This window comes from Pelodiscus sinensis, chromosome 22 (assembly GCF_052426305.1).
Source record: "Pelodiscus sinensis isolate ZL-2025 chromosome 22, ASM5242630v1, whole genome shotgun sequence".
NCBI classification, from domain to species: Eukaryota; Metazoa; Chordata; order Testudines; family Trionychidae; genus Pelodiscus; species Pelodiscus sinensis.
Genome location: NC_143073.1, coordinates 3,539,646 through 3,552,184, shown reverse-complemented (window position 1 = coordinate 3,552,184; position 12,539 = coordinate 3,539,646). Strand labels below are relative to the sequence as shown.

At 45.1% G+C, this 12,539-nt stretch overlaps 1 protein-coding gene across 1 annotated transcript in view; it reads left to right on the top strand.

Annotated features, from left to right (window-relative positions):
- ASH1L (ASH1 like histone lysine methyltransferase) overlaps positions 1-12,539 on the top strand; it is a 158,773-nt gene that overhangs the window by 35,534 nt on the left and 110,700 nt on the right. The gene's annotated exons all lie outside the window — the stretch shown is intronic.

The window sequence follows — 12,539 nt, the reverse complement described above, 5'->3', positions numbered from 1 at the left end:
CACTCTCCACACTGACCTGTCCAAGGTACTGCCGCTCTGTCAATCAGTCAGTCAGCCCCCTGGGTCTGCCTAGCTTAAGTTCCAAAGAGGAACTGAACTGGCCCTGGCCCAGCAGTTCCTTTATACTGGCTTGCTGGGCCCTAATTGGCTGTAGCAGAAGCAGCCACTTTAGCTTGTCTGGAGGACTTCTTGTCTGTTCTTTTTCCTGGGGTATAGTGAGGTAAGGCCACAAGCTTCCAGCTGGAAGCTTTGGAGCCTACTCCATCCCATCACATTGGCACACCCCGGGAGAGTGCTACAGTCCCATCCTGCAGGATCCTGTGAGTAGGAGAGGGGAAGGGGTCCGGTAGTGATGGCCAGGCAGAGCTGTGGGTCACACAACTGCCCTCTGTCCTTGACACACTCCACTTTCTGGAAGAGTGCTTCTTTCCCATCTTGTAGGAGCCTGCGGGTGAGAGTGCAGAAGGCCTTTCCATTATTATGCCTGAAGTGTTAGCAGGGGTCATCACCCAAAGTAACATAGTTGAAATGCAGGGTACACAAGTCAGTACTCCTAATACAAAAATGATAAATGTATACAAATAGGATAATCATATTCAGTAAATCATAACCTTTCCAGTGATACCTTACACGAGTTACCTTGCCTAAAGTACATCTTAGTCAATAAGCATATTTTTATAAAGACTGTGGAGTGTAGTGTCACAGCATGGTTTGTAAATTTGACTGTTGTATATATTTTCTGTTGTGTTAGAGACCAAAATCTGGTTATAGACTTGTTTGGAACACAATGGAATGAAGAACACAGAAGCTAAATTTAGTGAAAATATACAACCCTATAGAAGTATGCTTTACATTCCAATGCTATTTCTAGTTTCTATAGATAAAATTGTAAAATGGCCATGTATTGTGTGAACCTTAAATTGAAATTAGCAAAGACCAGTTTGAACTACATGAAGAAATAACTATTCTAAGAATTCACATCCAATTTAAGCAATATGTGGAAAGTTTGTCAGGTAACCATAAGAAATGTTTTAGTTAGTTTTTTATTGAACTATATATTATATGTAAAAATACATCTAGAGAGAGCCTTTTAAAGGTTCTACTAAGTATATTTTTGTAATCAGCAGCTAAAATATTTCCAAAAGCAAGAAGTGAAAATGCCAGGCTAAACGTTGATACAATAATACTTAGCTCTTGTATAGAACTTTTCACCAGTTCTCAAAGCACTTTAGAAAAGTCAGGAACTCAGGAAGGTTTTATGTGTAATAGCAAGTACTATTAGACATAATGTTCAGTTTCAGTAATTAAATCATCGTGTCAGAGGAATAGTCATGTTAGTCTGTAACTTTAAAAACAGTGAGTAGTTCTGTGGCACCTTAGAGACTAAAATAGTATCATGAGCTTTACAGGGTAAGATCCATTTCATAAGCTGAGTTGGAGCGGAAATACCAGAATCCAAAATATATATATAACAGCAAAACAAGTACCGGTCAATTGTAGTATCCATGTTAATGAAGCTAATTAAGTGGGCTGGATGTATCCCATTCATAGCTTTTGGTGTAAAAATGCAGATGTTAAAGGCAGGGGAAATTGGCTTTGTAGTGTGTAAACCAGTTAATGTCTTTATTCAAGCCCAGGGTAACAGTGTCAAATTTGTAGATGAATTCCAGTTCTGCAGTCTCTCTCTCACTCTGTAATTGGGTGGAGAAATTCCTTTGCAAAAGACTGGCTACTTTTAAATCCATTGAGTGACCAGATAGGTTGAAATGTTCCCCTACTGGTTTACGTGTGTTACCATTTCTGATGGCTGATTAGTGCCCATTTATCCTTTGTCATATTGTCCACTTTGGCCAATATCCCTGGCAGAGGGGCATTGCTGGCACTTGATGGCATATATTACATTAGAGCAGTGGTCTCCAACCTTTTTATGCCCAAGATCACTTTTTAAATGACAGACCAAGCCAAGATCTACAGCCCCGCCCCTTCCTTGAAGCCCCGCCCCTTCCTTGAAGCCCCGCCCTCTCTATTCTCCTCCTCTCCATCACTTGCTAGCCCCAATCCTTATACTGCTGCTTATTTTTTATAATTATTATTCTGTAGTAAGAGGTTTTTCCAACATTTGGCCTGTCTACACTGGACCAAATGTCAGAAAAAAAACCCTTCTTTTGAAAGCCACCTTATTCCTTGTAGAAAGAGGAATATAGGGGTGACCAAAAGAGCCTGTTTACTCTTCCACTAAAAAAGCGGAAGAACAAACGCAACCCTGGATGCAGAAGAGTTTTTCTGGGATATCTCCAGAATCCTGAAAAACTCCTGCAGTCTAGCTGGACCCTTGCTGTGTTGAGACAGGGTGTAGGCTCTGGGGTGGGAATGAGGGATTTGGGTGTAGGAAGGGGTGAGAGGTGCAAGCTCTGGGAGGAAATCTGGATGCAGGAGGAGGTGGAGAAGGGGACACTGGCTCAGGGAGGGGGCTCCAGGCTGGGCAGTGTTGGGATACTAAGCAAGCCACAGGCTTGCAGATATGAGGGTGCAGGAATTTGGGTTGGGGTATGTGAGGGACTGAGGGCAGGAGGTTCCAGTGTTTGATAGGCTCAGATCTAGGGTCTGGGGAAGGGGGAGTGCAGGAGTGGTTGTGGCCAGATGGGGGCTTGGCCCCAATTGGGAGTTTGTTGGCCAGGCTTCATTTTTAAATAGAATACTATGTTAAACACAAAAAGTTTCTGCATTGTCTTTATTTATGAGAATGGCAGGGAACCTGCCTTGAGTCAGGGGTCACTGACCCATAGAAAAGTCATTTGGGAGCAGGGGACACAGTACTGGGGAGGAGTGCTAGTGGGTTCTGGGGCAGGGAACAGGGTGCCAGTGGGGGCAGGGGAGAGGGGGCAGGATGCCAGGACAGGTTTCTGCAGCAGGGGTGACAGGGTGCTGGGGGGGACAGGTTTCTGCAGAGGGGAGCAGGGGGACAGGTTTCTGTAGTAGGAGACAGGGTGCCAGAAGGAACTGGTTTCTGCAGGGGGGGCAGGTTTCTGCAGCGGGGTCGGGGGGACAAGGGAGAGGGAACAGGGGGCCAGGAGGGCCGGGGACAAGTTTGGGGCAGAGGAGAGGGAACAAGGTTGGGGGCAGAGAGTTTCCTACACCAGCCACGGAGGGAAGCCTCCGACCCACGCGCCCTCCGGACTGACCGCAGGGCAGCCGAGCTGGAGGGAAGAGAAACAGCTGCCCGGCCAGCTGGCCATGGTGCTCAGCCAGGGTGCCACCAAGCTCCACATGGGCAGGCACAGAGGGGAAGCCACCCAATCAGCTGGAGCACGGTTCAGCCTCCTCTGGGCTGAACACCACAGCCAGCAGGCCAGGCAGCTTCTCCTCTGCGCCAGCCCACATGGAGTGTGGTGCACCCTGGCTGAGCGCCATGGCCAGCTGGCCAGGAAGCTGCTTCTCTTCCCTCCAGCCCGGCTGCCCTGCGCTCAGCCCAGGGAGGCTGCGTCTAGCTCCAGCTGTGAAAGCCACAGTCAGCTGGCTGGGGTGTTGCAGCCCTCCCGACCTCCCAGCTCCCACCATTCCTCGCAGCTACTCACCTGTGTTGTTGCTCAGTGAGTAGCTGCTCCTCAAATGAGGAAATCTAATGTAAATGTACTGCGCAGGTGCAGAGTTCAGAGAGGGCTCAAGAGCTACTCTTAGAGCTCTGGAGATCTACCGGTAGCTCATGATCTACTGGTTGGTGACCACGGCATTAGAGGATGTGCTGTTATGAGCTCCTGACGTTGAGGCTTATGTGATTATGTCCTGTGATGGTGTCACTTGTGTAGATATGTGGAGAGAGTTAGCAACAGGGTTTGTTGCAGGGGTAGGTTCCTGGGTGAGTGTATCTGAGATGTGGAGTGTGGTTACTGGAAATGATTTGCTTCAGTTTGGGGGCTCTGTAGGCGAGGATTGACCTATCTCCCAAGGCCGGTGAGAGTGATGGATTGTTTTCAATGATAGGTTGCAGATTGGTAATGATGCGCTGGAGGGATTAAAGCTGGGTGATGACCAGTGGGGTACTGTGGTTTTCCTTATCGGGCCTGTCTTGGAGTAGTTGACTTCTGGGTACCTGTCTGGCTATGTCAATCTATTTCCTCACTTCCCCAGGTGGGTATTTGAGTTTTAAGAATGCCTGATAAAGAACGTATAGTTGTTTGTCTCTGTCTGTGGGATTGGAGCAAATCTGGTTGTATCTTAGGGCTTGGCTGTAGACAATGGGTTGTGTGACTTGTCCTGGATGAAAGCTAAAGGCTTGTAGGAATAGCAGACAGTAGATTTCTGGTATAGGATGGTGTTTGTGTGACCATCATTTATTTGTACCATAGCAGCCAGGAAGTGGATCTCCTGTGTAGACTAGTCCAGACAGAGATTGATAGGGGAAATTGTTGAAATCCCTTTGGAATTCTTCAAGGGCCTCATTCCTGTGTGTCCATATGATGATGTCATTAACATAGCATATGTAGAGGAAGGGTGCTAGGAGATGAGAGCTAAGGAAACATTGTTTGAGGTTGGCATATTGTGGGATCAGGCGGGTACCCATAGCAGTGCTGCTGACTTGAAGGTATACATTGTCCCCAAATTGAAATAGTTGTGGGTGAAGACAAAGTCACATAGCTCAGTCACCAGGTGTGCTATTGCATTATCAAGGATAATGTTCCTGACAGTTTGTTCCTCATATGGAATGTTGATATAAAGAGCTTCTACATCTATAATGGCCAGTATGGTGTTCCCAGGCAGGTTACTGATGTTCTGTAGTTTCCTAAGGAAGTCAATGATGTCTTGAAGGTAGCTAGAAGTGCTGGTAGCATAGGGTCTGAGGAGAGAGTCAACATAGCTGGATAATCCTGCTGTAAGCGTGCCAATGCCTGAGATAATGGGACATCAGGGATTTCCAGGCTTATGGATCTTGGGTAGCAGATAGAATGTTCCTAGTCGGGGATCTGAGGGCAGGGGAGATGCAGATTTGGTCCTGAGTTGTAGCAGTGAGTTTCTTGAGCATATGGTGTAGTTTCTTTTGGTATTTCGCAGTGGGATCAGAGGAGAAAGGTCTGTAGAATGTGGTGTTGATGAATTGTCTGGCAGCCTTCTGTTTGTAATTTTGACCTATTCATGATTACAGCGCCTACTTTGTCAGCCTTATTTATTATGTCAGAGTTGTTTTTGAGGCTGTGGATAGAGTTGCATTCTGCATGGCGGAGTTCATGTCACATTATGTTGTTTGTTTACAATGTCAGCCAGAGCATGTTTGTGGAAGCAATCTGTGTAAAAGTCCAGTGTCATTTTGACCATCAGGAGGGGTCATCCTAGAAATCATCATCTTGTGGGGCTGATAAGGGGGATCCTGTGGGTCAGGATGTTCAGCAGTGTGTTGGAAATATTTCTTTAGTGGGAGATGGCAAAAATAGGCTTTGAGGTCACCACAGAACTGTAACTGTGTGGGGGAGGTGGGGCAGCAAGAGAGTCTCCGAGATAGGACTGACTTTTCTGCCCGGCTGAGTGTGTGGTTGGTTAGATTAACCCATCTTGTTAGGTGAGTTGAAGGTACCAGAGTTGTTGTACCCTGTGGCAAGTAGGAAGTTTAGATAGTTTATTGACCTTTTTTCTGTAGGGAAATGAAATAATCATTGTAAATGGCTTGTCTAGTTTTTGTAAAGTCCAGCCATGTGGAAATTTGTGAGGAAGCATGTTTCTGTATGAGAGTCTCTAGTTTTGAGAGCTCCTTCTTGATTTTCGTAATGTGTAGGATGCTGATTAAGTGGTTCCTCAGTTTCTTTGAGAGAGTGTGGCATTATATCTCACTGTAGTCTGTGTAGTATGTTGATTATAATGGATTTTTCACTTTCAGTCCATTGGGTATAATGTTCATCTGTTTGCACTTGGCGAGGAAGATGTCTGTCTGTATCTGTGGGAGTTTCTTTATGTATTTAATGGATTTCCACTTCATACGGCTAAATGCAGTTCCTTGCATGTTAGTCTCAGAGGAGTAGCCATGTTGGTCTGTAACTTTAAAAACAAGTTGTCCTGTGGCACCTGCATCATAGTGATTCGGTTGTAAGGCTGTCGCTTGGAGGATTAGGCAATGGCTATTGAACCAAAAGACCTGTTGTCATGGAGCGTGGGGCAGTCACCGGGCCCTGTAGCTATATGTGATTCTCACCCAGCAAGTAGAACAGAAGATTTATTCGTTAACAGGGACACAGCATAGCACAGACTTGTTATCGCAGGAACCAGGAGCAGACAGTACAATCCATCCTGGGGACAGGGGGCCCAGAGCCAGGCCCCCCAAGCCAGCTAGACTCATCCGAAAAAACTCTCATCCACCAACTGGTCCCAGCTGTCTAGGCAGCCCCACCTCCTCCTTTGTCCTGCTTCCAGGGCCCCAGGTGTTACCTGACTATCATTGGTTGCATCTTCCCCCTAGGATCAGCTGACAGAGCGGCCCAGGTGTGTGTGTGTCTCTCTCTCTCACTGACACTCTCTCTCACACACACACACACACACACACACACACACACACGACAGTAGGAATCACACTCAGCATAACAAAGCAAACAGTGTACACAATCCCCACTATATCACACCTATGTTCTAATTGGGATGTGGTGCTGAATTTGAGATATTTTAGCATTTTTATCAGTATTTGAAATGGAGGTGGCTGTGAGTACATGTACATAGGTAACTCAGCTATGTAATGAACATACATGTTTTCAGGTGAGCATTAAATGAGGCAGGGTTTCCCAGAAACCATTATTAGCTGTCAGCTCCAACTCAGTGGATGAAAGAGAGCCCTGAATCTCCTCTTCTTCTCTCCCACCCCCTCAAATATCCTCCCCACTGCCTCCTTTCTCAGTCGTCATGGACAACATCAACATCCTGCCTGTTTCCCTATTAGAGCAGAAAAGCATGATTTCTTGGAAACCACTGTATCCTTCAAGCTCTTTCCTGAACACCTGTATCCTGTAAGCTAGAGTAAGTGTGTGTGTGTGTGTGTGCGCGCGCGCGCACATACAATAGTTTTTCTTAGTCTATGTAAAAATTCAATTTGAGGTTTTAGATCGAGTATAGACTTTATCTAGGATTTTTCTATCTGTCGGGGAGGAAGCTTGGTGAGGCTCAGAGTTTAAAAACACACACACACACACACACACAACAGATCTAGATTAAATTAAAAATCATACTGTGCTTTTTTTTGGAACTTGATGAAAATTTACTTGTGTTTAATTAAACCCTTGCCTGTAAGTGTTTTAAAAAATACCCTCAAAAACCTCAAACCAGCAGAACCCACATGAAACCCAAACCAAATTATATAGAAAATAGGTTCCGGTACCCAGCCGACTGTTGGAGATTTGCGTACAGAGGTGCCGGTACACTCCGTTATTTCCAGGTAAGCTCTGACTGGAGGTGCCGGTACTGCATCTGGAGGTGCTGGTACTTCATACCAGGCAGTACCATCACAAAAAAAGCACTGGATATGCATATTAATGAACATTGCATGCAATTCTCATCATCCTTTCTCAAACGAGATACATTGCACTTGGAAAAGTACAGAGAAGAGCAACAAAAATTATTAGGGATATGGCACAATTTCCATATGGGGAGAGATTAAAAAGATCAGGATTGTTCATCCCAGAAAAGAGAGATCTAATGGAGGATACAATATGATATGAATGCTGTGGAGGAAGTGAATAAGAAAGTTTTACTCCTCCACATAACACAGTAATCATAGGTCACATAATGAAATTAATATTGGCAGCAGATTTAAAACAAATACATTTTTCACACCGTGCACTGTCAGCCTGTGGAACTTGTACGCAGGGGATGTTGTTAAGGCCAAAGGTAAAACTGGGTTCATGAAAATTAAATAAGTTCATGGACCTTAGCCAGTGATGGACCTAACAGCCAACATGGTGAGGGATATAATGCCATACCCCATGTATGCCTAAACCTGTCATTGCTAAAAGCTGGCCAGGGGATAGAGAACTACCCTAAATAATTGCTAGAGTGTATCTTTTAGAAAAACATCCAATCTTGATTTTAACAGTTTGAGTGGCGGAGAATCCCCCGTGATTTTTGGTAGTGTTCCAATGCTTAAGTACCCTCAGTGTTAAAAATTCATGCCTAATTTCCAGTCTGAATTTGTCTAGCTTGAACTTCCAGCCATTGGATTGTGTTATAACTTTCTCTGATCAATTGAACAGCCCATTATTATTTGTTCCTCACATAAATACCTATAGGTAGTAATCAAGTCACTCCTTAACATTCTCTTTGTTAAACTCAGAGTGCTCAATCTGTTTATCTTATCATGATAAATCATGTTTTCTAATCTTTTAATCATTCTCTTCTCTGAGCCCTCTCCAATTTATCAACATCCTTCTTCAACTTTGGGCACCAGAACTGGACACAGTATTCCAACAGCAGTTGCACCAATTTACAGAGGTAAAATAAACTCTCTGCTCCTACCCAAGATTCCCATTTATTCATAATAGGATCGCATTAGCTGTTTTCGGTACAGCGTCGTATTGGGAGCTTACCTTCATCTGATTATCCACCTTGTCCCCCAAATCTTTTTCAGAGTCACTGCTTCCCAGGAAAGAGTTCCCCATCTGGTAAGTAGGGCGTGTATTCTTTGTTCCTAGGTGTATACCTATACATTTAGCCATAGTAAAGCACATACTGTTTGCTTGCACCAGTTTACCAAGAGATCTGGATTGCTCTGCATTATTGACCTGCTTTCTTCCTTATTTACCACTCACTTACCTTTGTGTAGTCTGCAGTCATTATCAGTGATGATTTTATGTTTTCTTCGAAGTCACCGATAAAAATGTTAAAAAGGGTAGAGCCTCTGGGACCTCACTAAACGCACATCTGCTTGATGCTTGCCTGTTTACAATTGCATTTTGAGGCCTATCAGTTAGCCAGTTTTTAATCAATTTAACATGTGCCATGTTAATTTTCTGTTCTAGTTTTTTAATCAAAATGTTGTGCAGTCCCAAGTCAAATACCTTACAGAAGTGTATGTATATTATGTCAACACTGTTACTTTTTTTATCATCCAAACTTACAATTTCATCTAAAAGAGCTTTCAGATTAGTTTAGCAGGCTCTAGTTTCCATGGATTTTCATTAGTTATATTACCACCTTTAATTTTTTATTAATCATATCTTATGTCAGCTGCTCCATCATCTTTCTAGGTACTGTTATAGGCTGAGAGACCTATAATTATTTGGGTCATCCCACTTAGCCTTTCTAAATATTGCCAAAATACTCGCTTTCTTTCTGCTTGTGGAACTTTCCCCTGTGCTGCGAGACTTATTAAAAATCAACATCAGTGGCCCACCAGCTCTTTTAAAACTCTTGGATGCAAGTTATCTAGACCAGCTTATTTAAAAATATCTAACTTCTTTCATTTGTGTTGTAATGTCTTCTGGAGAACCTAGTGGAATAGAAAGAATGTTACTGACCACATCATCTGTTTTCCCCAAAATGCACAACAGAAATATTTATTGAGTACTGCTGCCTTTTCTGCATTATTATGAATAATTTTACCATTTCCATCTAGTAATGGACAAATATAATTTTCGGAATTTATTTGTTCCTAATATATTTTTAAAATTCTTTCTTAGTGCCCTTAACTCTTCTGTCCATAGATTCCTGCTTGTGTCCTCTTATATCACCTGTCAATTTTCTACAGTTCCTGACTTCTGATTTATATTCATTCCCATCCAAGTCTCCTTTCTTTCAGGTTTTTTTTTAATATAGTCAATCTAGCTGTCCTATTAATAGCTACCTTAACTTCCCCTCTAAATCAGGTTGGTTTTTTAATCATCAGAATTGCTTTCCTCAGTTGTGAGATTGTGGTTTGAGAGCATCTAGTAAGATGTTCTTTAATTATGCCCAATTATCATTCACACTTTTCTGATTAAATTCTTCCTCTCATCTTATCTGGCTCATAATTTTTTTTCAACTTTGTGAAACTAGTCCTACTAAAGCACCAAGTATTTATATTGTTGCTGTGAACTTTATTCTTCTTGTACTTTATAAATGTGATCAAGTCACGATCACTTGTACCCAAGCTACTAATAAATCTTAGTTCTGTAATGAGTTCATTTTTATTTAATCGGGGCACAAAGTCTAATAATAAAAATTCCCCCATGTTGAATCCAACACACTTGGGTTAGAAAACTTTCACCATAATACTTAGAAATTACAAGGATGTTTTAGGACTGGCAGCATAAGACCTCCAGCATATGTCACTCACATTGAAGTCCCCTTAATCACTTAGCTTTTTTCCCTAAACCTTATAGATAGGTGTGTAAAGGGATCGTCATCCTGTTCCCTCATGGGATTTGGTGGCCATAGAAGGCACCAAGTGATAACCTATTTTGTGCTTTATCTATTAGGACAGTGAGAAATAAGCTATCACGATCACTTCACTCCAAATTATCAGTGACTTGGGAACAGTACAGTGAATTCATCTCTCCCTCCCCTTTTGCCCACTCAATCCTTCCTAAATAGGTTGTAACCATTGATTTTTAACATTCCAATCGTGTGAATAATCCCTTCAAGTTTATGAGCTAGACTGAATTTATGCTCATAAATGAGCAATTTGAGTTCATCTTGTTTATTGTCCAAGCTCCCATAATGTGATACATAGACAATTAAAGATTTTTTTTTTCTCTTCGTGGCCTAATGTTTGATTATTTTTGTTCTCAACATCTCAATTTTTGTGCTGTGTGCTCGTATCTTCCCTCTTTTTACTGTCCCCTTTTATTATTAGTTAAATACTCTTTTACCAGGGGTGGGCAAGAGGTTGCCAGTGGGCTGAATCCACCGGATCCGGCCCGTAGCCGCCTTGCCAGAACCCTTAGGCAGAGAGCATCTCATGCTTTAAACAGTCAGCTGCTCTCCACTCTGGATAGCTGGGGAAGGAGGAGGGAAATTTTTGCACGCTGCCTCTTTCCCCCTCCTCCCCCAGCAAAATCTCTGAGCGCCCATTGGCCAGTTTCCAGCCAATAACTGCGGAGAAATTTTGCCAGGGGCAGGGGCAGTGTATGTAGCCTACCTCCCTTCTTCCTTTTCCCTTCCCCATGCCCGGAACGGAGCCACATGGAGCAGCCAGAAGCCTCGGACTGCAGCAGACAATCTGCCTCAGGTTTCTGCAGGGCTGCTGGCTGGAGCTGCCCTAGGTAAGTGCCTCCCAGCCAGAGCCTGCCTCTGGTACCCCCTCCTCCCAACTACCTGCCCCAGGCCACCACCCAAAGCCTCTGTACCACTTTTTCCCCCTTCTGCCAGGTCACAATTCCCTCTCAGACCCTGCACTCCCTCTTACACCTCTCTCCCAGGTCAGAATCCTCTCCTGCACCTTTACCCACTCCCTGCCCCTACAAACCATTTCCCTGCCCCAAGTCACTATCCAAACCTTCATCCAGGTCACAACTTCCTCCCAGACCTTGCACCCCCTCCTAGAGCCCCTTCCTCAGGCCAGAATCTTCTCCTGCACTCTTACTCCCTCCTGTACCCTGCACTGCAAAACCCTGCCCCAGATCACAACCCCCTTCTTCACCCAAACTCCCTCTCAGATCCCACCCGCCTCCTGCACCCAAATCCCTTATCCCAAGCTCCCTTCTGCACCCAACCTCCATTGCAGCCCCGGTACCCACTCCATAGAAGTGCGACCCTGGACCACTTCCCAAAATCTTGGAGTGGCCCCCCATTAAAAATTATTGCCCACCTCTGCTGTTAACTATTCTAGGCATCTTGTCTCTGAGAACATTGGTCCCCCTTCTACTGAGGCAGAAGTAATCTAAACCAGTGTTTCCCAACCGCCAGTCTGTGAACTGCTCGCTGCCAGGCCATGGTGGCTCTAGGGTTGGGGATGGGGTACATGGCCCCGCACCTCACCTCACCTCCCGCTGCGGCTATTGGGAGAGGGGAATTTCCCAGATACAGAAGAGCAATTAACTCAGTGGTGGGAGGGCCATGCGGAGCCCAACATAGCACCCTTAGAGCAGCTGTGACCAGAGCAGCAGCACGCAGCTGGGAGGCAGTGCAAGGCAAGGGGAAGAGGGTGGAGCAGGCACTGGAGGGCTCTGGGAGCAGGGCTAGTACTGGGGAGGTCTGAGAGGTGGGAAGCGGGCACTGGGGCATCTGGGGTAGGGAGCTGGCACTAGAGGGCTTTGGAGGGTGGGGCTAATAGTGGGGGAGCTACAGGGGCAGGGCTGGCACTGGGTGAGTGTGGGGATGGGGCTAATATTGAGGTCTGGGGCCTGGCACTGGGGAGCTCTGAGGGAGCCAGGTACAATGGGGCTTTGGAAACAGGAGGTTAGCACTGGGTAGTCTGGTGTTTGGGGGCTTTGAGGGGTGGGGGTTGGCCCTGAGATGTTTGGGATGGGGGGCTAGCACTAGGGGACTCTGCGGGTGGAAGGTTGGCACTGGGGAGCGTTGGGTGCAGGGGACTCTGGGGCCAGTGGCTGGCGCTGGATGTGGAGGGGTGGGGGGCTCTAGGGGTTAAGGCTGGC